The sequence below is a fragment of the Vanellus vanellus genome (genome assembly GCF_965231255.1).
Source record: "Vanellus vanellus genome assembly, chromosome: 23".
NCBI classification, from domain to species: domain Eukaryota; kingdom Metazoa; phylum Chordata; class Aves; order Charadriiformes; family Charadriidae; genus Vanellus; species Vanellus vanellus.
The window spans coordinates 7679734-7705247 of record NC_138928.1 but is presented as its reverse complement, the minus strand read 5'-3'; positions in this window follow the sequence as shown (position 1 = coordinate 7705247).

Here is a 25514-nt window from a genome sequence, read left to right as displayed (position 1 = left end):
ACCTGTCTGCCACGAGTCCAAAGACAGTCATGCCATCTATTTCACTGAGGTAAAGCTGGACCCTGAAGTCTGAAAACTGCAGTATTTCATGTGGTTCTGAATACACACCAAATATCCTCAGCTTCCAAAACCCACTTTGCAACAGGAGGCCTTTGAGCAAGCGCTGAGTTTTCTACATGTCAGCCAATGCATGCTACTACATCCAGAGCCTTCTTACCGTTGTGGAAGTGTGACATTTTAATGTGAGCAGAGAAAGCATCTGGATCCTTTTGTTTTGTTACTTGCATCCACAAACCAAAAACTGCAGGAGAGCGTTGTATGACACTAACAGAGCAGGGCAGGGATAACTTGTGGCTATTTTAATTATGTTGATTTAATATGGGATTTTTTATATGTATCAATTTATGCCAGCATGTTGCAAAGTAATTCCAAGAGACAGCCTGAAAATGTGGTACACGATCACTTACATCAAAAAACATAGTCATCTTATTGCATGAAAGGACTGAAAAGAAAAGGACAAAGGCCAGACCTATAAAGGAGGTTGAACTCCAATGCATAAGCAGTGCTGCTTCACGGAGATCCTCCAACAAAGAAGTGACAAGATCCGGGACTCTCGACATAAATGATGGAGACTGACAGACCTCTATGACTGTGACAGAAACTACAAAATAATGGAGAAATCGGAGCAAAATCTCCTATATAATGGCAAAAGAGTATCAGTAGTGGCCCTCCAAAAGACATCAAACACATGATAGGGTACTAAATGCAATCTTTTTCATATAGCATCTTTAAGTCAACAACTACAGTTGTCTAGGACAGGCAAACTCAGGCCAAGGCAACAGAAGTTGAGGTTTATGTCCTAGGATCACGCTAAAATTTAAGTAAGAAGCAACAGCTTGCTTTTGTGTTTTCTGGGAGCTAATGTGAAGGTACTAATTTACTTCAAACATCCTAGCTGAAATACACTCAATGCTAAATTGAGAAGTGTCCTTGAAAACCCCAGAAGTGAGGAAATGAGTGGGAGTGAATAGTGCCTCCATTTTGACATCTAGGTTCCTGGAAGCTTTTCTGAAACAATGACAGTTAGGTAACGAGATGCAAGCACTCACAAGGTGTTATAAGGGAAAACTATGGAGAACCACATCTTGCTTTAAAAAGCTTCTGATTCTACTAATTTACTCAGAGATAGCAGCTTGAAAGAACACAGTCTTCTGAAAGTGCCTGCTGTAGAGCAGAGCATGCGAAATACATGCAGAGCTCTAACTTCTAATATAAACACATTTTAATCTAAAGCTGTTTGAAAAGTTAGACAAGTGCTTCAATTTAGCACATCTCTATCTCAGTACAAAAGAATGCTAGAAAACTCGCAGGAGATATCACAGGAACCTCTTTTCCTCAGAGGAACTGCAGAAAGTCACAATGGACAACTCTCCGAAGGGAAAGTGTTGGAAGCCCTCTTTGCAGCAGGTGAAGGAAAATGCTTGTTTAGGTAAGGAATACGTCCCAGATCTGACACAAGCTCTAGCATGATAAAAGAAAGCATGAGACAAGTTGCCTATGAAAGAGTTTGAAATGTCAGCCAAATCCATTTTTCACATTGCGTGAGCTACAAACAGAAATGGGCAACGTCCAGTTTTGCAAAGTGATGCATTTTGACTGTGATGGTGCCATAGTGAACATTTCACTTCAGCGTCAGCTTTGTAAAACTTAAAATCTGAATTACCCGCCTTTGCTCTTTCTTTTCTGTAATAGTTTCCAGCATGGCACACTGGCTTTAACAATCAACATAACCCACTGCTTTCTAGGGGCACTAATTATCATTTCCTTCTGCAGTTTTATAATGCAAATCAGATAAAAATCTCAGAAAAAAAAAAGTAGCTTATGAAGTCCACAACAAGAATAAGTTTTAATATAGTGCATTAGTTTGTTCTCTTTTGATTCTAGTGAGGACAATGTGATTCCACGAATGTGTTTGGTCCCAAAGTTTCAATGTCACCGAAATCTTAATCTTTAGAAAACACTGGAAGATGAACTTTGACTGTATAGACCTTTAAATAAAAATAGCATTTTTACTAATGTATTCTTCCCAAGTGCCTACTTCTTCCTAGTATGTTTCCCATCCTAATACTGTATGTTTTTGCAGCTGGCAATTGACACTGCCAATGAGTCTTTATGTTCAATGTTATTTAATATATTCCCATCAGAAAGCTATTTTTGCTATTCAATTTCAGTGTCTTCTTGAAGTGTCTTGCATGTAATGTTCATATTTTAATTTGCATTTTTCCCATAAGATAAGTAAATAAAGATTCAAACAACAATATTGAAAGAATTCAGGCTTGTTTGCTGAGAGAATTTTATAGAATAGAAAACTGCTTTGTTTTACCAGAAATAAAGGAAAATATGCACTTTATGCTTCAGACAGCTGTACTGGAGACAACCAATACAGCACCATCATAATGGGACATTTGCATTTAATTTTATAGGTATAGCAAAACAACATACTCGGTTATCATTATAAATGGTAGGATGAAAAGTTCTCAAAACGGTGTCCCAATCTACAGAACAATCTCTTGAACAGCTACAACTGTCCCTTCAAGAAGCAGTCTGTGTGGATCTGTGTGCACGTGCCATTTTTCCATGAAACTGGCATTTCCAGGCCTAGCATTATGTGCTTGGCTAAACCCATGCCACCCAGTTTAGCCGTAATGTTTCAGCAGCACACTCGCGAGGAATCGTGCATCACACAGTCCTGTGTTCTGTTGTCACGTCGCAGGGTGATGCAGTGGGAACCTTCAGGCTCGTATCCAGAGGAAACACCAGCCTGTTCTCGGGCTCAGGACGGCTCTTTGTGCCAAGGGCATTTGAGTCCAGTCCTCTCAAAATCCTTTCTAGATTTTCAAACATACAAAACTCAAAACACCTAGCAAGATGGAATCAGTTCCACCTGAGAGTACAGCAGTGACATCGACTACAAATGGTTCTTTCATTTACACTTCACATATATTTTGCTCATGAAACTCTAATTGGCATTTTGTTTATATTGTTCACAAAGCTCACAATAGCATTGGGTTAATTTACAGTGTTTGAAGAGTAGATATAACTCACATATGTTTGCTCAGGACATATCTGCCATTGCTGCATTACAGTAAGACGTAAATTTCCTTTCTGCTACAGTCTACTAAATAAGCATACTCTGTCCCTTCCCCTGGACTGAGAAAATTTTTATTCACACACAACCAGTATAAAAATACTGTGACCTCTTTAACAAACTTCAAGCCAATACTTTCTGCTGAATTGGAAAAATAATCTTATGTGGCTACAGAAATAATGTTTGTGTTTTATCAGTGTTGTTCCCGCCAAAGGCTGGATTATCTGTTTCACATCCATTTAAACACAGGAAGGCTATAACAGGGCACACAGCAATCTGGACTTTATTGGCTGGGAAAACTGACCTCATAAATCTGATTTGATACATCTGTCTTTTCGGCTGTCTGCATATATGCCCATGCATCCCGTTGGCCATGTGCCTGCTCAGTGGTAGATCAGCTTCTGTGGCTACTGCACAGAGGATTTTCCATCTCCCCTTTCTGCTACAAAAATAAATATATTGAAAGAAGTGCAGAAGGGAAGACATGTTTATGGTTGCTCGTAGGTGCTGAAAAGAGTCAACGTACTGTTGTGATGAACAGTCAGGAAACTACCTAGAGCGATGTTGATTATGTCCATCCATCTGTTTCTGTAAGCAGACACTGACATGACTCCCATTGGAATACTTTCCGAGTACACAGGAGAGTCTGAGAATGGAGTACATCACTACACAACGTTGCAGACCATCTCACATCCCAAATGCCTTACAGCTCCCACTCCAACAGTGAGAGATTGGTATCTACCACTTGAAGCCAGTTAAAAATACCAAACTTCCAAAGAGACCAAGTTTCAAGTAGGGAACGAAGGATCAGAACTGGCACTGTATAACTACATAATAGGTGTTATGATGTAACAGTTATTCCACGTACATGAATGTGCTGAACTGCATTTACTAGAGTGAAATGTTTCAGTTTGTTTATTACCAAAGACACACGAAGTCTGTTGCTCTGCAGCAGAGTGCACAATAGTGAGTTTTTTGAATGGAGTCACCAACAATTCCTTTTTCCTCCAGTGTTGTGGCCATTCCATGCTTTAGGACTATCTATACAGGCTTACACAATTTGTTTTCCATTAGTAAACCAATTTAACATAATTAGTGAATACCAGAGGGAAAAAAAAAAAAAAAAGAGCACATTTCACTCATTGCCTTTTCAAAATGAAGACAGTCAATCTATTTAAATAAAAGTCCCTACACCAATAGGCAGTTTTTAAAACTGCTCACACTCTACATGGAAAAGTGACACTGTATGATGGAAGCAGGAACAAATTAAAGATTAAATATTGTCACTTTAGAATGTTTCCCTCCTGCCTTAGATTTTCTTTTTCGATGGACACACAGGTAATTTCATGACTGACAACATTTCTGTTTCAAATGCCTGACTTAGTTGCTAGATGCGTATAACAGCAGGAAAATACATCCCTAAGAAGCCTGGCATCTGTACTGATTTATGCGTGTTTCAGGCACTGTTGTTTAACTTCATAGCGGGAGAGTAGAGGATTAAAAAACAGATTAGCCTCCACACTATAGATGGATTTGGCAGTCCAGCTGCTTAGAGGGAAAGCAAAGAACAGGCTCATGCTATTGATCCAATTTTCTGCTACATGCTGAGAGGACGCAGCAGTTTGATCTGATTTTACAATTACTCCACTTCCCAATAGCTCTTCTAGTAATGCAGGATAAGATAAGAAGATCATGGGAACAGCAGCTGATAGAATAATCCACCCATTGATTTCTCCTCCCTGCTTACACCCTGTGTTTTAATTGAATTTTGTGGTTTAGCATTGGTTTCAGCCTGTGCTTTCAGAGTCAACTAGAGTACAAAGTAAAGCAATGGGAAAAATCAAATTCTTGAATTTTGTCCAAATGGAATTGGACAAAAATAGACTGAAAGATTCTCATTGCGAATTTGACTCTGGAATGAAGGTTGTGTTGGGGTTTTTTTTGTTCTGGTTTGGGTTTTTTTCCTTTTCACTCAGCTCTTCCTTGCAATATGGGCAATGTGAAAAGGAGAATGCTGGGAAAGAGAAATTTTCTCGTTCCCAGCAAGCAGGTTAAAACATTAAGAGAGCTGGAGGTTTTGAAGAACTCACTTTTGACACAGAAGTCACAGAAGAAACTTAGCTGAGTGGGACAAGTTGCCATCAGTTCTTTGCCAGTCATGCTAAAACTTGGTTTGCAGACTCTCATCAATGCACTATGTAAATGCTAATAATTTAAATGCTGGACATCTAAAGGCATTACAATGTTAAATATAATTCTAAAAGAAAGGGAGACATTTAAAAATAGAGATGAACAGTTCTCTTCCACTCCAGCACTGAGTCTTTACGTGCCCTGCCTTCCCCATGCTTAAGTCAGTGATATCTGTCAAGCTTATCAGTCAAGTGATAGTGTTTTCCACCCCCCTGAGGACATGGTAGTGCATCACTCTTTTTTTTTTTTTTTTTCTGTTTTACCTGGAGAATGCCTTTAATAATCTAGGAGCGAAGATTTACAAACATGGATGATGATTTTTTTGATGACTTACTAACAACCAAGACCATGGATGATAAGCTCCAATTCACTATTCTCCAGTGTCCCACACAAAGCGCAGGTAACTAATGCCCTTTCCACAGTGCTGTATACTTTTTCAAAAGTTCAAGTGGCTGAGGAACTGATAGGCCATTTGTAAACAGAAAATACATGATTAAAAAAAAAAAGGTGCCCACACAACTTTTCACTCTGACCACAGGGTTGTACAATGACTCAGGGCCCACTTAAGAGCTGCATGCATAAGATCAAGATTAGAGCTGAAGGATAAGGGAGGCACTCTTTGACTATCCTGCAAGTTACCCAGGACCTCCAGAACTCCTTAGTAGCTGCTCTTTATAGGAAAACATTAAGCATATGTATTATGTGAGGTTTGTAAGTTTGAGTTCTGCTCCTAATATCGTAACACACATAATTCCAAGGTTAATTTCCAAGCAGAATTACTTTACCCATCTGATGGCTCGCATTTGGAATGACACAAATTTTGGAGAGGCTTATGGAATGACAAATGCAACATAAAATTGTATCTGCATGTCCTGAGGAGAACAGTAAGAAGAGGAAAACCCAAAATACCAACTCTCCCTTCTTGCATAATGAAGAATAGTTTTAAGATATAATGCGGTTCACCACTTCAAAAGAATCACAGCATAGCAAGGAGAATGGTGCCAAGACACAGAGCAGAATGGCAGGAACTCATGTAGCGCCAAGCCTTTAAGACTACAGATCTTGGATATTCATGCAGAAGCCACGCATGATGCTACCCACAAGGCAGCCACACATCCATGTCTAGTCACCGACTACACTGCGTGGTCTTTCAGATTACAAGAACAAAGACAAAATGAGGCAAGAGCCTTCAGCGATACTGATTATCTGCACATTTTTTTCAACAGTAATCAGGACAGACAATCAAAACTCCTTTTTATGGCAATGACTGCTATACTCTTATCTTTCATGTTTGGAAAGAGGATATGACATGTGCATTGCATTAAGGAAAGGAGGAATAAGATCAACATCCAGGTTAGGACCAGCGACTGTCTCTCATTTGGGGATCATCTGGTCTAAGTGAGGTTCCTCCTGACATCCAAAAAGGGCCCACATAAGTTTCACAACGGGCTCAAGATGAGCTAGCCAAAACATGTGCCTTCTCCTACCGCTTCCAGAACAACATTCTCATTGAAACACTCTGTACTTCACCGGACTTGCGGCAGTGCCAGCAAGGTAATTAACCCATTGATTCCAGGTATAAAATACTGTGCAAATCTCATAGTGGTAATATATCCACTTCATCTGTAGTCTCCAATTCTTCAATAGCACGCAGAGTAAGTTTTTGTTTGCTGAGCACTACATGACCACATTATATAAGGCTGCTGCGAGCAATATCAAAACATATTAAAAGTTTAACTAAGACAATGTGTTTCAGAAGAATTTGCTTTCTTTGGAGCTGGAATGTCCCCATAAAAAGGCATGATCTGTACTAGACCGAGCTGTCCAATGATCTGCAAATGCTGCACGTTGTGTCCTGGAGTAAACCCTGCTTTCTTCAAACCCAAATTGGTTTGGATTCCTCCTGTGCATGCAGAGAGCATTTTCAACTAATGCTACAGCTGCTTGTCTTAAACCTGCACTTTGATTTGTATGGCTGACTTTCACAGATGTGCTTTCACTTTATAGTATTGCAAGTCTACTGACAATGCCACAGAGCCTCTTCCCGGTATCCCTGGAAGGGTGTGAAAGTGTCCCTGAAAAGCATAGCTGTTCCTGTTTTCAAGGCCTGACCCTGATTTGGCAAAAAAAAAGTTTTTTTTTTCTCTCAAAAATTCTCCCTCTTCCTGCTAGTCCGCTGAAAATACTATTATTTATGTAAATCTGTGCAGCACACAAAACTGTAATTCAGCACATGCACATGTTTAATTTCTCCCTGCACCAACATAGACTCATGGTTACTACCAGCCTTCTGCTTCCCCTGAGTGCCTCTATCCCCATCTCACCTCGCCTCTCATCACGACTTCAGCTCATCCTCTGCAGTGTCCCACATCTCTATGACAGCTGTTTCAGTATTTCTCATTAAAGCTTTGTATTCCCCACTCTGCCCTACCTCCCCATTAACACTTGTGGTGTCATAGTAGCACACAAGGCAAGAAAGTCCAGGACACATAAAAGTGAGTCAGTTTGGAGCTTCACTTCGCTGCTGATAAAGGGTGAGGGATTTTAACTTTGCAGACCCTGAGAAGATTTACCCAGCAATACAGAGGTGAAAATCATGGTCGAGACGAGACAATGTCTGTATTATTGAAAGAAAAACCCGGTGCCTGAGTGTGAGAGTCCTACCAGGGGTTGACTCCATGCCTAGTCTTCTGCATAGCAAAACTGAAAAGCTGTGCCTTCATTCAGTTTTCAACTTAGAATACTTCTCACACAGAGAACTATGCCTTTTACTGCAGAACAACTTAACATACATAAGCACTCCCACACTGGCTCAGTCCAAAGGTAGTTCTGGCCTGGAGCTCTGAGTCCAGAAGATGTGTAGAAAACAAGTGCTAGAAACAGGGCAAGTGCAGAGCAATTCACTCTTTGATATACCCTCCCAGTTTACTGCCTTTTTTAGTAGTAAAGACAAGTTGTAACATTGGCAGGAAGTCCCAGCTTTTTACACTTTCAGCAGTTCTATTGTTGTTACACAATGCAGAGCTCAGGTCATGGAAGAAAAGTATGATATGAAATACTATCAGAGCACTGCTTTAAATGCAATCATTTGCACTTCTTTTCAGCCTTCCCCCAAAGCTTATTTAAGATTTATCACTAAAGACAAGAAGATAGCGGACACAGAGATGGTGAAGAGCAAGTATATCCTTTGAGTCTTCTCGTGCCAGGTCCCTCCAACTGACATGTTCTTTAAGCTATTTTAAAATGTCCCACACTCAACAGTTAAATGCATCCCACTCCAAGTGTGATGTTAAGCCTATGTTCCTAATTTCAGAGCAGGACTTCCTCGTAACCCTTTGTACCTCCCCCAGGTAGTACTGAGGGGACCAGAGCTGAGCATGGAAGCCAGGGTCAGGCACAGCCAGACACTGACATTTTTCCTTTGTGTGTGTACACATACACATAGTGACGGAACATTTATAAATGCAGGGGATAACCCTCATGCTTTAAGACAATATTCATATTCTGGTATCTAGTAAGAGAAAGGCGGTTTAAAAAATTATTAGTGATGGCTGCCTTAAAAAAATGGTCTCTCTCCAACAGAGAGAGAACTAGCTTCTCTCAGCAACATGGAGCGGTGTTCAGTCTGAGACATAATTCACATGCCTGAAGAAAAATCACAGTCAAGGTCTGACCTTAGTACTGTGAAAGTTGGAAGACCTTGTCAATATCTGCAGAATCTGAACCAACAGAAAAACCAGGAATCAGCCTGACAAAGTGACAGCATTGCTCTTTTCAGCCAATAAAATCCACTGCAGAAAAGAGACATTCTGCACTTCACTGTTGTGAATCTGGTCTCTAGGTTTGGACAGTTTCTCTTGATCAGGTTATGCAAGCCTATGTGTCCCCCCAAAAAAAACAACCAAAACCAATACTTTTACAACATAATACAGACTAACAAAGCTGGTGCTTTCAGGTGTTGATATAAAAAGAGTGAGTAACAGTATTGTTTTTAATTACTGCCATGCAACACCGCTAGGAACAGAGAACCAAGTTTTACAGCAACTCCTAAGTGTGGTCCTCCTTAGAAACACAGAGAAGTACTGGTCAGGGAGAATCCTCCAGATGGGATTCTTTTTCAAAGACTGAATTCAACTTAAGGAAATTAAATCTTGAATGACTGGGAGGCAATCTGTGGTCCTCCCCAAAGTATGGCCTCTAGCATGGTAACTGAACTACGGTAAGGCACATGTAGCTAGAAAACTTTTACAAGGCATTAGTGTTTGAAGAAATTTGCTGATATTGTAAAGCTTGTCTTGGTGCCAGAGCTTGGACAAGTCCTAGATGAACTTTAAAGCAGGCATGTAATACCTGTTATCACAGAGGAATTGCTAACTTTGCCAAATTAAATTTTTTACCTTAACTCCATAGCTTGGCAAAATTTTGTTAGTTAGGACTTCAGTCTCCTCTGTTGCAGAACAAATATTCTCTTAAAAACTTTCCACAAAACTGGTGCCCCTGAGAAAGAAGTTTTAGGCAGCGTGTTTATGGAAAAAGAAGTGGGCCAAGCAAGCTGGACCTCTTATGACTGTGTTCAGACCAAAGAGCAGGAAAAGGTATTTAATGAAAAGCCTAATTTTACACTTAAAGAAAATTATATACCAGCAACTTAAATGCCAAAGTGTTTTTCCCACCTCCTCCGCAAGATTTAAGCAATGAGGCAACCTTCCCTGATAGCACTGTGTTCTCTTGTGGGCTATTTTATATCAGAAGGTCAAGGGGTACCCTGAAACGTTTTAGGGCACACTGAAAAAACAAGATACTTCTGTGGGAGAATCTTTGGGACAGTGCTCATAGTTCCTGTGATGTTCCGAAACTACTTGCTATTCAGGACCACTGGAGCCTCCCTTAAGAACCCGTACAACAAGCAGCCTTGTGGGGACTGCCTGTAGGCAGACTGAGACACATCGTATTCAATGCTCCTGTGGCTCCAGTGAGCCCTGCTGCTGTGTATGAAGATTCACTACTGCAAGCCTAAAGGAAGGAAAAATTCTGATATGATCATATGTCATTTGCCCACTAACACGGCAAAAAGGATCAGACCATAATACTCATCCCCCGTGGATATAAAATCTCTCAAGTGGCTGCCAAGTCCCAAAGGTCATGAGCAAAGTATGGCTGTACTGGCAAATTATTCTCATTATCTCAGCGCACACTATGCACATGTGATGAAGCCAGACTTTGACAAGGAGACATAGTTTTTACTAGAGCACGGTAGAAGAGGGGTAAAGAGCAGGAGGAGAAAACATCAGGTCCATTTCATAGATCAGAGCAGAGAGGAGTCATTCTATGCCAGAGTGGATACTCATCTCTGGTCCCAGATCCTTCGCAGCAAGCAGAGGAGCAACGCTGGAAGTCATGGTTTCTCGGGGAATCTGCAAATCCACCTTGCTATCCAGCAAGAGGTGGCACCTCCAACATCACTTCATGCTGACATTGGGTGAGTGAGTCTTTAAGCAGCTGTGAGCTTCACTGGCAGTGCTGATACCCCCCCCAAAATGGATACCACTGTCAGACTCTGTGGATCTTACAAAGATTAACACTAGCACAGTGTTAGTAGCACTAGTCAAAAAACTCCAACCCCAAAACAGGGGCAGCAGGCATTTTACCAGCTCTTGAAGTGCTCCTGTCACAGAGATGAGTATGAAAGATACACCAGACCACGTGTGCTCCTTATAAAACTGCATTGAAGGAGCTTTTGTCCATGGAGAGACCTCATACAAAAGTCCACAACTAGCGAATTCTGACTGACAAACTCTTTACAATTTTCAAGGAGAATTCAGACTTCAACCCACGTCTGGTTCAGCCAAGTAAAAAGTGTTCTAGGAAAAAACTTTGCAGCTACTAAGTGGAGTATCTTAAAACCTTTTATCTTCTCACAGAAGAGCATGGAATAAACATGTGAGTGCTGGTATTCAAAATCCATAGTTCCTTTAACTTTGTAAATATCATACACGCTCTCATTTGACCCTCAATGCCAAACAATAGCGTTAATAAAAAAGGTATTCCAGCAGAAGTGCCAGCCTTGTCTGTTCCAGAAATATTTGTAGATACGATATATCTTTCCAAACAACAATCAGGCAAAATCTCTGCTGAGTCTGAAGAGTAATGCAAAGTTTTTCTCATAGCTGTGCTCTGTCTGTATGTCCCTGCCATTAGAATTATATTCTTTGTCTGTAACAGCACTTGAACAATCAACAGACATTTCGCTTTTAGTAAGCTCAGGCTTTTGAGATGTTTTCATTTATAGTAAAATGGTTTCCTTCTACTGTGCACTATATAACGAACCAAAAGAGAAAGCAAAGATTAGTGCAAATCACTTCCACAATTCACCATAAATGAACAATTCTAATCATCACTTGTTTTAAACTGCAGTGTATTGGAAATGCATCATGTACAGATCAATTTTCCAACATACCCAAGCTACATTCCATATGTGTTATTGACCCAACTGTGAAGCTGTGTGGCAGAAACAGTTAAGAAAATATTTACAGGAGATTGAGTCCTACAGTAAATCAGTAATGAACTTGTTTGTCTGACCTATTTATTCATGACCCGTAAGTGAGCTTCTTTTTTTCTAGTAACTTCTACCATACACATAATACTATAAAGTAATGCTACACAAACTAATAAAGACAAAATAACCACTTAATTCCTGTATCAACTTTTGCATTTTTTTTAACTAACACAAGAAGATAATTTGCATTGTGATCATTCCTTCCAACATCCTGAGTAACTTCTACTTAGCCAAACATCGGTAAGCTTCCTCCAGCTGAGCATTAAGGGAAAAGTTTAATATCACTTTACATTCAATTTAGTCTTAGGAAGAGAGCTCTCAAACAAATTTACACAAGATAACGATGTTCTATTTTCTGGACATTTTTAAAAACAGAAATGATAAACATTCTTTTAGGTAAAACAGACACTGTCTTACACTTTGAATGCCTCATATGAGATGCTTTAAACTTTTCCTGCATTCACATCAAAGCACCTCCAGGACAGCTATGGAAAGCAGGTTATTTTTTATACATCTTTTGTCGTGTAGAGACTTAGTATTGAGGAAGGAATTTAAGGAAGTATTGACTACAACTGTTTGCACACACATGTCTCTGAAGAAAATAAAACTTGTCAACCTCATCCCATCCCCCTATACTTTTACGGGATCTCTGAAAACTGTTTGATGCTCTGTTGGCCCCTTTCTCAGTGGCCCAACACCTCTCTAAAGTGCCAAGATTTTAGGAACAGCAGCTGTACTTACCGGTGTTTCTTCCAAACTCACAAAGATTTCAGAAATAAATGAGGACTTTCATCATTTTGGGCAGCTTTTTCATCAGAGTGTTGCTTCTAAACAGAAAAGCCCAGCCATTTCTCAAACACCTTCCCTGAGACTTTCAGCAGCACAAAAGACACTGACACAAGGGGGAATCCAGCTACAGTCCTCAAGCCCTCTTACAATCCTAAATATACCACATAAGCATAAGACACTTTTTTCACACACTATGCCTCCTCCATCTTCCAGCTTTCTTGGACAGAAGTGCTGATGCAAGAGGAAGAGGCTGTGATGACGCACAGTTGCTGTTGGGGGGCTTGGGGCAATGCCGGACTTAGGATAAAAGCTAAGCAACCATGCATGTAGTAAGACTTTTCTCTTTAAATCTGTGGTCCAGACCACTGCTAAAAGAGGAAGATACACGACCACTGTGCGATGCTTTCAGCCACTCGCCTTGGAGCATAGTAGTCCACGTGAGATGAGGCATTCTTCTGTGCACTGTGCGTGCGCTGCAGGGTCACACCTACTCCAAAAGACAGAAACCATGTTTGTTTGGGTTACGTGGGAATATGAGAACAGAGAATACAAACCAGTGCTTTTTCCCAGGGATTGTCAGAACTGTCTGTCTTGCTTGCTTGCATCTGCCTGCTGGTGCCAACTCCAGAGGTACAAGAATAAGGTATAAGGAGGATTTCTTCAAGACGGAAATAAGTGCTTGTGACACAGATGAAGCACAAACACAGGATATTATTGATTACTGTGTCCAAATGAGCTTTTGTGACCACAGTTTTAAGAAAAAACAGGCAGCTCTTGCCAAGAAATCAATTGTAGAGATGCTAAACACACGTGTGCTCTAACTTTTAAGTAATGAAAAAAAAAAGCCCACCTTTTTATATCTCTGTTTTGATTCTGTTTGCTACAGTCACAATGAGCTATAATGCTCTTTCAAATTTTCCAGCACAAAGTCCTAATCTGAGGATATTCTAATGAAGTGAGACAAATGCTCAACATAAGAATAGCCTGGCATTTCTGCAATGAAATAAGAAGCTAAGGCCAAATCCTGAGGTCAAGTTTTACAGGCAAAACTTTCAGAAACTCTGACGTCTGGTTGTGTAAATGAAGACATCACACTTTGGCCTGTGACTGCTATCATGTACAGAGAGCATATTTTCTTTTAGAAAAACAAAGCAATCTGCATAATCCTGGCAAATTGGGAAGGTAATTTTAGCACTTGCATCAAGCATTTTGTGCTGCAATTTCCTTAAGGATATTTCAGGCAATTTTAAATGCACAACACCTTCAAGAAACAGTCTAGTGCTGAATCCACTGTTATCTTCGGCACTGTGGGGAAGAAACTTAAGGTTTGTCTACTAAAATATGAAGATATGCTCGCTTCAGGTTCAGAAAGTAGCAGATCCATGTGGCACATAAGAAACAATTTCAAAGCTACTTTGCCTTCTTGCTCTGTGCCTTTACGGAGTACCTTCCACACATCTTTCCCTTCCCCAAAGGATTTTAAGAACAAGTCTCTCCCTGTGGCTGCCCTCTTCTGGATGGAATCAAAAAATGCTCGACAATTTCCACACAGATAAAACACAGTAGGCTGCTTTTCAATGGAGGACAATTTAAATTTTTTCCTTATGTCTGTGTAATCAAAAAGGTTACATTATGCCAGAATGAGGACTATGAAATTCTAAGGGGTTGCTTCATAATTCTCTACATAGTTAGCCAGCTTTTTTTAGAGTATTTAGCCAACTTGCTTTTTTTTGTTATCTTATGAAATTTTTCACTTTTGCATTTCTTTCCTGTATTTATCAGTGCTTAAAACACACTGTTGTTTCCTCATAAAGTACTTAATTCTCCTCCACAAGCATAATAGAAAACATTTCCATATCTCTCTGTTGCTTAAGGTAAGCATGTTAAACACTGAATATTAAGGTTGGAAGGGTTCTTGTACAATTTTTTCCCTTGCTCCAAGTCAGGGTGAAATATTTCTTTGCTACTCTACATCAGTGTTTGGCTGACCCCTGTTAAAGACACCTGATAACAGGGACTGCAAAATTTTTGCAGGAAACCCAGTCCAGTGCTTCACCAGTTAACTATTGGTGTTCCTCGGGGTTTGTTTATAGGCTCACGACATGAGTAAAGGGCTCTAGAGACAATTTTCCAAAGGACCCATTCATCAGGGAGTTCAGAGTTTCTTTCCATGAGCTTTCATCTTTAAATTGAGTGCAAGAATTAAGATGTGAAGTAGAAAGGCTGAAGACAAAACATCCCTTAAAGAGGGTTTCAGTTCTTGACAGGGGAACCAGGAAGTTGGAGGGTTTTCTGTTATGCATGCACTGTCATACAACCAGTGCACGCTTTGAAACTTTCACTGCACATCTGTGCATCACTGCGTGGACTCGGCACCGAGCCAAAGGCTGAATTCCTACGAGTCTGTGCAGCTCCCACACGTTCACAGCACTAGGACCCAGAGGGAGCTCCATTTCTGTGAGTCAGTGCGGAGATCAGAGCCCCGAGAGCAGTGAATGAGGCTGGAAAGGCAGAGGGAATGTGAATGGCTCTGCTGGCTTGGGAGAGTGTCCGCAGACTGGGCTGCGACGGACTGCAAAACAGCTTGGACATCCCTCTGGACTGCCTGTACCCCCGGTGCCTGGCGACACTGCCCTGAGGTGAGTGACCCCACAACCATCGGTTTTCACAAAGCAAGTAATGCGGCTGCTGCACCAGTTCTGGAAGTTTGGTGTCTCCAAAATTAGCCAACGTGTTTTTGCTGTACAGTGATTTTCACTCTCGTGAGTGCTCGTAGCTTAAAAATAGCATTTGCAAGAAAAGTGTGGTCTAGTGAAACTGAAAATTGCATCTACAAATGCAGGTTAAAGTGCACACACATCTGGAAGGTGTTCATAAAGCACTTGTGTTTAAGCTTAAAGCTCGAAAAACATGTTTAGTAAGAATAGCTTAATCTTAGAGAAACGTAAGTATTCTTCTCATTCTTTTTATCCAGCTGTATGAGAACTTTTCTTATTATGAGAAGTTTTATTTGCATCGTACAGCAGTTACACCTATATGAGAATTCTTTGCTGTCTTTGTTCTGAATATTGAGGCTTACTTAACACTTTCCTTTTTTTTTTCTATGATAATTCTACCCTAGATAAGAACTCCTTTCTTTCTTTATTAATATGATTAAATAGGAATTCTGATAAATCAAAGCATGACTGGCCCAAGGCAGAAACCTTTTAGCTATAGGCAGAGCAGTGGTTCATGAGACACTGTGTATCCTCTAGGATGTCCCCTTTGAAGAGCTTACCAATGCCCCGCTGCCTGCCTGTGCGGCACAGGATGAAACGGACCGTGTTTGTTGATTGTTGATACCCGGTGCTAACACCGTTTTACCTGATAGTCAGAGACAAACATGGGGATCCCAGTCAGGGAGACAGAAGGAATTTGTGTGCTGAGAACAAAAAGTGTTTGTGCTTCAGTTGCTTTCTTCACTTTAAATTCTCCTTATGTGCTCAAGAAGTTTTAGAAAAACAGCGAAAGTGAGCATGCTTGTCAGGCTGGTTTTTCCAAGTTGTGACAACTTCGAAGTTGCATTGTAACTATTAGACAGGTAATTTATGGGTGTTTTCATGCATTAGAGTCTCACAATAAAGTCTTTTGGGCACTTTTTTGTGAAGCCAAACCAAAATGTGACAATTATCTGCAAAAAGACAGAGAGCGAGTTAACTTGCCTGTACGTTCATACTCTTTGCCCTTTTGAGCTGTTTCAGATATTACGGAAAACCAGCTTTTTGAAATAACCTTGACAACAACCACTGCAAACATTTGTCTGAAACTCAGAAAGTTACAATATTTTCTGTACTTTCACAAAGAAGTTACAGTGGTGGAATAAAGAACCAAACAAACAGGAGTGTTTACATGAGTACAATAAGAAAGATTTGGCCTTTAAATATATTAATAATTATATATATATTTTAATAATTTTCTAACAAATCTCAGCAAAGTCTGGAGAGGAGCCCTCCTGATGAATCTGTGCAATAGAGTAATAGTGATTTCACACCTCGATCAATCCCAGTCACTCACCCTAAAGGTATCTGTCAGTCTCACAATAAGGTAGTAAAGAAAGTAACTGCGGCTTTTCCTCATCCTCTTAGCTAAGCAGTGTCCATTTTCTCAATCAAAAGCTTAAATTATCTTTTCAGATGTCTTAAATTAATTTCAGTGGAGAATTACAATGAGCACAAAGGATCGTTCTAACCCATATGCTAAGTAAACAATTGTTACATAGAATAACTAAGCAGCCTACGTAATCACCATAAGATGTTAATTTAAAAAATCAAGTTAGAAAAATACCTAAAATATGCATTCAAATTAGCATTTTCAAGTATAAAATGTCTTTCTTTAATGGGATACCTAGACCAAGGGTCAGATAAAACATATTTACAAACGAGATTATTTCAATCAATACAGTAAGTCCCATAAATTCCCCTACTGCTCCATGACTTTGGCCATATAAAAATGTTTCTTTAAACACAAATTCTGTTAATTGGTTTTCTGTTTCCTTACAAAATACTCTTAGGACTAACAGAATATGGAATACATACTAATTACTATTAATTGAATTAAATTAAAGGCACGTGGAAAAAATATCGGTAATTTTAAGAAGTTAACATAATTCTGCCATTTTTTTAGTCTGTATTTTAAGAACAAACTCTGATGATAAAAAATAAAGTGTTAATAAAATTAGTGCTTTCACACCAAAAGATTCAATATTCTAACACAAAAAGTCAATGCTGGATTGGTGGGTTGAGAAATATTTGCCTATCCTTCAAATCTCACTCCAATAAAAGCTAGGGAAACTCAACTCCTTTCAACCTGGCAATGGTGACCTCTGCTGGCAACTGCACTCTCTTGAGAAGAAGTTTTAAGGGCTTATTCAGAAAGCGACCATGAACTAAAACATTTATTAGATCAGCTGATATAATTAGAGAAATGTAAGATAACACCTCTTCCCATGAAACTTGCCTCACAGTAAAGAAAGTGAAATGTACGTGTAACGATGCTACTACAACTGCATTTCTTTCCCAGTAAGGAGGAAATTCTCCCTATGTTGAATTTGACTTGAACCCAGTCACCGAGGCCAATGTATTTAAGAGCATTTCTACGACAGAAGCATCTCCCGCTGTGGGATAGATGTCCTGTGGGATGCGTGTGGCTTGTTCTTCTGACACAATGCCCTTTGTGCAGCTCTGCTGAATTCATTAAATATTTGTGTGTGTGTGTATTTATACCAAAACTCATGCGGCCAAGAAAAGCAAAATAATTTTTGCTGTTGCCAAGAGATCGTAGTATCTGTTAATGTGAATTATGTGCACTCTTATCTCCCCAGTTCCACTAATACTAAAGCTATGTAACTTAGTTGGTGGAAAGAAAATCTCAGACCCTCGATATAAACCTATGCTGTCCCCACATCCTGAATATTCGTTGTAATTCTCGTCATCATTTACACCTCAGAAAAAGAATAAAGTAAACCAAGGAAAGGTGCAGGATGATGAAAGGCCTGGGACATTTTCCATATTTAGAGAAAGTACATAGATCACGATTTCTAAGTCTGGAAAAGACATGGCTGAGGTGGGGTGTAATGAAGATATTTATAGTCATCCTTAAGATGTTTTAAAGGAAATTGCTGTTGTCTGCCTCCCAGTTCAAAAATCAAGGAGCAGGAAATAAAACTAGCAGGTAGCAGGTTCGAGGCAAACAAAAGAAGGTGGTTCCTCTCTCCATGCATAACTGAGCTATGGAGTTCCTCTCTGCGGGATGTCGTAGTTAGCAGGGGTTCAGAAAGTCATCAGACATACTAAAAGCAAAGAGACCGCCTGTGGTTCAGGAAGTCTGTGATTCAAAAATGACTGCTGAGTGGGAGACTACACCAAGGAGATGATCACCATGCGGTTGCCATACTCATACACCACTCCCTGAACATTATTAGCTACTGCAGGAGACAGAATACTGACCTGGATGAACTTCTGTTCTCATACAGACACCACAACCACCTTCTCAGGGTTTTAGCCTGTCAAATACTTGACCCGTCCTAGCAAGGAGAAAGGTGACTATGTAATATTTACTATGGGCCGCTAGTTCACTGGTGGAAGAACGGTGATTCTGGCAAAATGAAAAGGTAAAGACAGCATTCTTCACTTTTATTTTTCTTCAAGAATGTGTTCATGTAAATTTCCACTACAGAAAGACATTAACGTTGAGATTTACAGCTATTCAGGCAAATCAATGTCTAAATAGCTTATGACTGAGATACTGGAGAAAGGCTTATGAAAGTACGTAACTGGTTGATCTTGTTAAATTCACTGAAATCTACTGCAAATGGAAAAACACAATTTTATCTCATATCTTTGCGGCCTGTTTATTTGCGGAGCTGACACCTTATTTGAAACTCATTACTGAACTCAAACCTTTTCTAACTGCTTTCACTAAAAATATTATACGTACATCTAAGAAAATGTGGTGTGGAAATACTACATCATTAATTACATTGACAATATAAGTTTCACTCCGAGAACCGTATCACCCTGCAAATTGCAGCAGTCCAGAGAACAACAAAGCAAGCGGTGAAACCTGAATGCCAAGAACCACCGGCATATTCCGAGGTTGAAAGGCAGAGAAGTAAGACATCAACCTGACTCTGCTAACCTATCCCCAAGTGTAGCTGATTTACTCTTGATGTGTTAAATGCGTTTTTCAGCCTGTAGCATAAAGAAACACTACAGTTATACAGATCTTCCTTTGCATAAAAGTGGCATTTTGTGCCCACAAATTTTGCTTCTCTGAAATTATTAAGTACTTGGAAATGAGTTATGACATAGTAGAACATTAACACTTGGCACTTGTAAACAATTATGGGGACACAGGAGAAGGGATGAAATCAAATTTAATGGAAACACAAATGAAGTGTAAGATGCTGACTGCATTGGCAGAGAGTTGGGAAATCACCAAGGATATGCAGCGTTGGCTATGATTCACGAGTCAGCACGACTCTGAATGCTCAAATGAAGGACACCCAAGTTACACCACATTGCAGTTCCCCTCATGTGTTCAGAAAAACAACAGACAGAAAAATACAGTACTTGACTACCTTCAGACATAATGTCTGTGTGACTATATTAATGTGAAAGACATTTAGATTACACCATTACTGTACAGCAAGAGAAAATATGAAAAGTGCTGCTCAATCTTTTGAGCCTGCATACAGCTATTTAGATGAAAACTGCTGTATGCGTGTAGAAATCAGGCCCTACATATATATACACACACATGAATGAGACTACTCTGGCATATTATCTAAATCCAAAATTAAAATGACTGTACGATGTAGTGTTAAATAACATGCTTGACAGCTTAACTGCCAGGCATCTGCAGCATCACTTGAATTTCCTGTGCCATTGTTCAATGAATGAAACACCTTTGACTTTTCCTTATCTTGGAGGCAATGTTTATTTCCCAGTGAAGAGCCTTTCTTCTTTTTTCCCTAGGCTCTTGCACTTACAACAATGCTTTGAGATTTTATGTCACAGTGGTTGACACTATCAGATGACCCAAATCAAGATCTATCAGATTCTCTGTTGCTGGGATCAGTTTTATCACATGAACATGGCTTCCACATTTCACAGTGGTGTTCCCTGGAAGAAACAGTGAGATGGTGACAACACATAGCAACAATCCTGAGGAATTGCCTGCCCTGGACTTTAAAACCCAAACCCTAGCACAGTCTTCCCGCAGTCTGTCAGTCCCTACAGATATTTTCTGAACCCAACTCTGATCGCTGCCAGAAATCATACTGCAGTAACGGGACAATTTGATGTAGTTCAAGACTTGTTTTGTTCAGGGATTTTCTAAAACTGAACATTGAACACAGACCCATTAAACCGTTTCCAAAAAATCTTTCCCTAATTTATGTTGCTGGCTCCAAAATCAAATTTCCCGTTCCCATAGGGTCCATAACAATGTGCTAATAAAAGATCAGGTTCTGCTCCCATTGACTTGTTATGTACCAAAACTCCCATTGATTTCAGTGGAAAAAGACTGAAGCACAAAGACAGAAAAAAATCAAACAGAAGGTAAGACAATTTCTTTGAATTTGTTTTGGGCCTTGGTTTACCTATTATTGACAAAATCTTAATAATCATTTATGTTATGCAAATATGAAGCTCCATCCAGGAATAAAATTAACAAAATGAATGAATAATCGATAAAATTAATCTGCTTCTTACACTCAGGGTTGATCATTTATTTTGAACGTCCATATTTGTGAGAAACGTTGCTGCATTAATGAGTACGTGACAAAAATTGATTCTTAACTGCTCAGAAAACTAATAAAAGATTAGACTGTTTCTGACAGTTCTGACCTACGACGAGTAAATTAGCCCAGTATAAATAGCGCTGGGAAGCAGATTATTTCTTTGACAACTTCTATTTGCTAAGTATGGCTTTGCTAGTCTAAAAATTACTATTTTGATTTTCTCCTATTCTTAATTGTTTCATATTTTTCCCTCTGTATTGTATACATATAAAGGTGACGTAGATTTTTTTTGTGGTCTGGTTCACTGCACTGATTTACATTGATTGTCTTTATTTTGTTCTTTACACAACCATATGCGATCCAGGCTCCTAAAAAAAAATTCTTCAGAAATTTTTGTGATGGAAATTTGCCAAGCACCGCATTGCTATATATCACTTCGATTGTGACATGTTTAACAGCTTTGGCTCACAGAATATGTGTTTTTCTATTTTGAAACATATCTTTTATTTTTTTGAAGCCTTTATGTGCTGGATGACTCAGGTATGAAAAAAGACCTGTGCTTGTTCACAAAGAGATTTGCCCTGTGGTGAATGACACAGCCTGCATTTTCCAAAATGCATCATTTCCTGCCCATTATTTCACGATCCGTTTGAGACGCTCTATATACCAGCCCCAGACCAGCAAGGTGTTCCAGGCACACGCGTTACCACAGCTATACAAATCACTTATCTGAACGACTCATTGCTTAATGCATTTCAAGAACAACTCACAGTCCTGATGAACATAACTATAAGTTCAGCCCTACTTAGGAACTGTACTTTCACTAATCATGAAAATGACTACACTGTGGCCTTCAGGGGGTCAGCAGGGCACGTCTGCTGCAGTGGGTCAATAGGCAAGAATTTATTGCCAAGCCGTGCCAGCATGGATGTCTTTTGTCACTGCAGCTGTCCATATCCTTAATTTTCTGGTGCTTCCGTATTTCAGATTGAAAGTAACGCTTCTACACAGCAGCCTTTCAACAATGGCATTTTTGCTCATTAATTATGGGCAAGGAGGCATAGAATAGCCAACTCTGAAAACACATGAATTTTTCAACTTATTTAGATGTATGAAGCAAATTTTCTAACTGCAATTGATGGACTGCTACATTGCGCAGTCTGCTGGCAGCTGCTACTCAGAGTGATTTCATAGAACAATTTGCTTCAGGGAAGGTTGATCTACAAAAGAAAGGGCAATTTTTTTCAAATGCAGCTACTAATTTCCAGTTGAGCTGTATTTGTGTGTCATATTTAGGACCCACTTAGCAGGTTCTGAAGCATCTGAAAATCAATATGGAGTTTGGGAGTGCAACAGCTTTGGAAATTCAGTCCCAGGAACTGAAAATTGGGCATTTAAAAACTGAGATACCCACAAACAATGTGTTCTATAGGGCAGCTGCTAAAAGAAGTATGCTAACTTACACTGCATTCCATATCAGCTTCCACTTGCGTTTCTGCAAGTCCCTAGGAAACAAACTGTACATGCTGCTTTTCTGTTTAAATTTGTGTCCATTAATTCCTAAGGTTTTAGTAAGTTAGAAACAAACAAAAGAAATGCTTTCTAATAATTCATGTTTAGTAGAGTCCTATACTCCATTCAAATTTTACTCTGTTTATCTCCAAAGATATCAACAAATCAAGTACACTGTGAGTGTGAAGTACTCAAAACCTATGAGACAAATACACAGGCATGTAATCTTAGGGTGATTTAAATGTTCTGAATTACACTAACACATTCATTCTTTTGAACTAAATATGCATGTGGATATAGGGATTGTTGCCTTTACTTTGTATAGCTACATTTCATTAAATTTGATTGATTTTCAGATTCTCTAGAAAGGCAATGGATTCCCAAGTAACCACTGACTTTATTCTTTTTTTGTACTAATATATCAAGCTTCCATGGGTTTGCTTGGTTAGAACTTCAGTAACCCAAGTATAGGCTTATTTCACTTCCATTTTCTACTGGGCGCCTTGCTGTAGAATGATGTTGCACACATGCCCCACATGAACAAAGGGAATACTCCCCACTGCCTGCCTTGTCCACTGTCCACTGACGGTGGTAACACTCTGCATTGCAAAAATTACAGCTTTCTGTCTGAATTAAGACAACCTCTTAAAAGGCTTTTATGGTCAATGGATATATGCTCCTTATGTACCAGTAAGTGAAAAGGAAATTCCACATCCAACATTAATAATGTAGAGGGTATCTTAAATTTTCCATGGCTTTCTGTCTTTTTTTTGTGTGTAAGCACTTTATGAACACAAGTAGAATTATGGACACCACCTATAGCATGATGTTTGACAAGTTTGTTCAGATTGCTGATCACCAGAAAACGTCACGTTTGTATACTTTCCTGTTTGTTTCTGATCTCCTAAGAGTTCTTAAGTAGCAGGAAAAATAATGCATAGTTACATTAGTTACATCTTTCTTTTTTTTTTTTTTTTAATTATTGCTACCATCTTCATACATCTGGAAAAGGACTAAGCTTTGTGTTGGACTTCCAACATGGAAAATACTTTAAAGTGACAAACAAATAAATTTTTGTTAAAAAGTCAGTACACAGAACAAATTAAGCAAGTCAGTTATTCAGGGATCCCTGAGAGGAAGATGGCCTTCAAATATTGACAAGTGTAGAATCAAAGAATAAATCAAATTGGAGGGGACCTCAGGAGGTCATCTGATCCATCTTCCCGCCCAAAGGAGGATCTATGTACCATTTACTAGAAGACTAGGACTGGGTAGTCAATAACAACAGCAAACTTTCTGCAATATTATTTTCTTGGATAGATGTGATCAGTGCAGAATTCTGGGGATGAGCAGATTACAGCCATACAGCAGCTCTTTAAGGAACTCAGAACCAAGGAAGAGCACTATGGGTGACATTCAGTCTCCTAGGTAAGACTCGAATTGGCTCCACTGATGAAGGATGATTTCTGTGTGATAATGGCCTGTTTTTATTACTGTTTTGACACTTACAAGGTTTTCCATATGAGAAACCACCTGTTCTTTCTCTCATTAGTCAGTTTGGGGGTTTTGATTTTGTTTTAGGGGTTTCTTTTTTTTTCTTTTCCTTTCCAGCTGGCTACAGTTCACAGTCAGCAGTTTTGGTATTTTCTCTTTTTATCATATATTGCCTTTGACCAAGAATTCGGGTTAAGTGCTTCCATCACCTATAAAGAAGATATCCTTTCACAGGCTAGATTCTTTCCTCACTATTTGGCTGCTGTACTGGGGACTAGGCTCAACTCTTCAGCTCTCCCTATTACCATATTTTTGGACTTGAGCAAAACAGTAAAAGTCCAAAGGGGCTTAAAATCACGGACAGATTCAGAAAGCTTAGATGCTTGGTTCCTCTTCCATTACAAAAGCTAAATGCACCAAAGGGAACTGCCTGATGACAGGTTCAATAACAACAGAAAGCAGTTGCTTGCACACCATGCAGTCAAGCTGCAGAACTCCTATATAAATGGATTCAAGGAATAGTTAGACAGGTACATGGAAGGGAAATCTACCGAAGATTTTAAACACACAGAAAACCCCTCTGGCACAGAAAGCTGCTCATCCAAACACTGCAGAAGGATAGGAGAGTGGTTGGGGAAATACCACTATATGCTTATATTGCTCTTAGACACTTCCTTAAGGACCTTCTATTTGCCTCTGTCAGAGACAGGGTCGACAAGATGAGCCTTTCATCTGGCCCAGCACGGGCATTCTTATGTATTGATGGTTGGACTTGATGATCTTAGAGGTCCCTTCCGACCTAGACAATTCTATGATTCTATGATTCTATAATATAGTTAAAGGGGTTCTCTTTAATAGGGAACAAGTTGATTATTCTTTATTCTGATCACAGTGTTAGCAATTTTATTCATTTCCCTCAGCAAAACTGACTGTACTAACTGCACTTCTTACCTGGAAGGAAAAAGTACACAAACTGTGTCAAGAGACAAATAAGTACAGAGAGAAAATTGCCTCTTTATCCTGTTTTAACTCTTTTTACTGTTGGTACAGCATGGAGGCAGTTATTTTTCAATCAATCAGCTAACATTCATTCGAGGTTGTTTTATTCTCCCTTCTTCCCATAATAAAGACTCCAGTCCTGTAAATAAGGCTGGTGTTCTTAGTTCATCTATGGATGACATTCCTCTATATTCCTATCAGAAACTGGTTGTTTCATAACACATGTTGTTTGTTTATGCTCAGTTTACCAAGTGATCCATAATGCCCTATGGAAAGCTTTTTCCTTTTCTTTGTCATACTTTTCACATTTACATTAATTGCAACTATTATTTGTCGCTGCAGGTCACAGACATACGTGTTAAATAGCTCAGGTTCTACCCTTCTCTGTTCCTCTGGGTTCGTATTTCTACTTCAGTCCCATCACTGTTTTAAAACAAGCAGTACAATAAGCAGCAGAAACAATGAACCCTTGTTCTCTGTGATGGTCAGTTTCTGGTGTCTACTAAACTTGCAAGCATCTGTGAGGTCTGAATAACTTTGAGGAC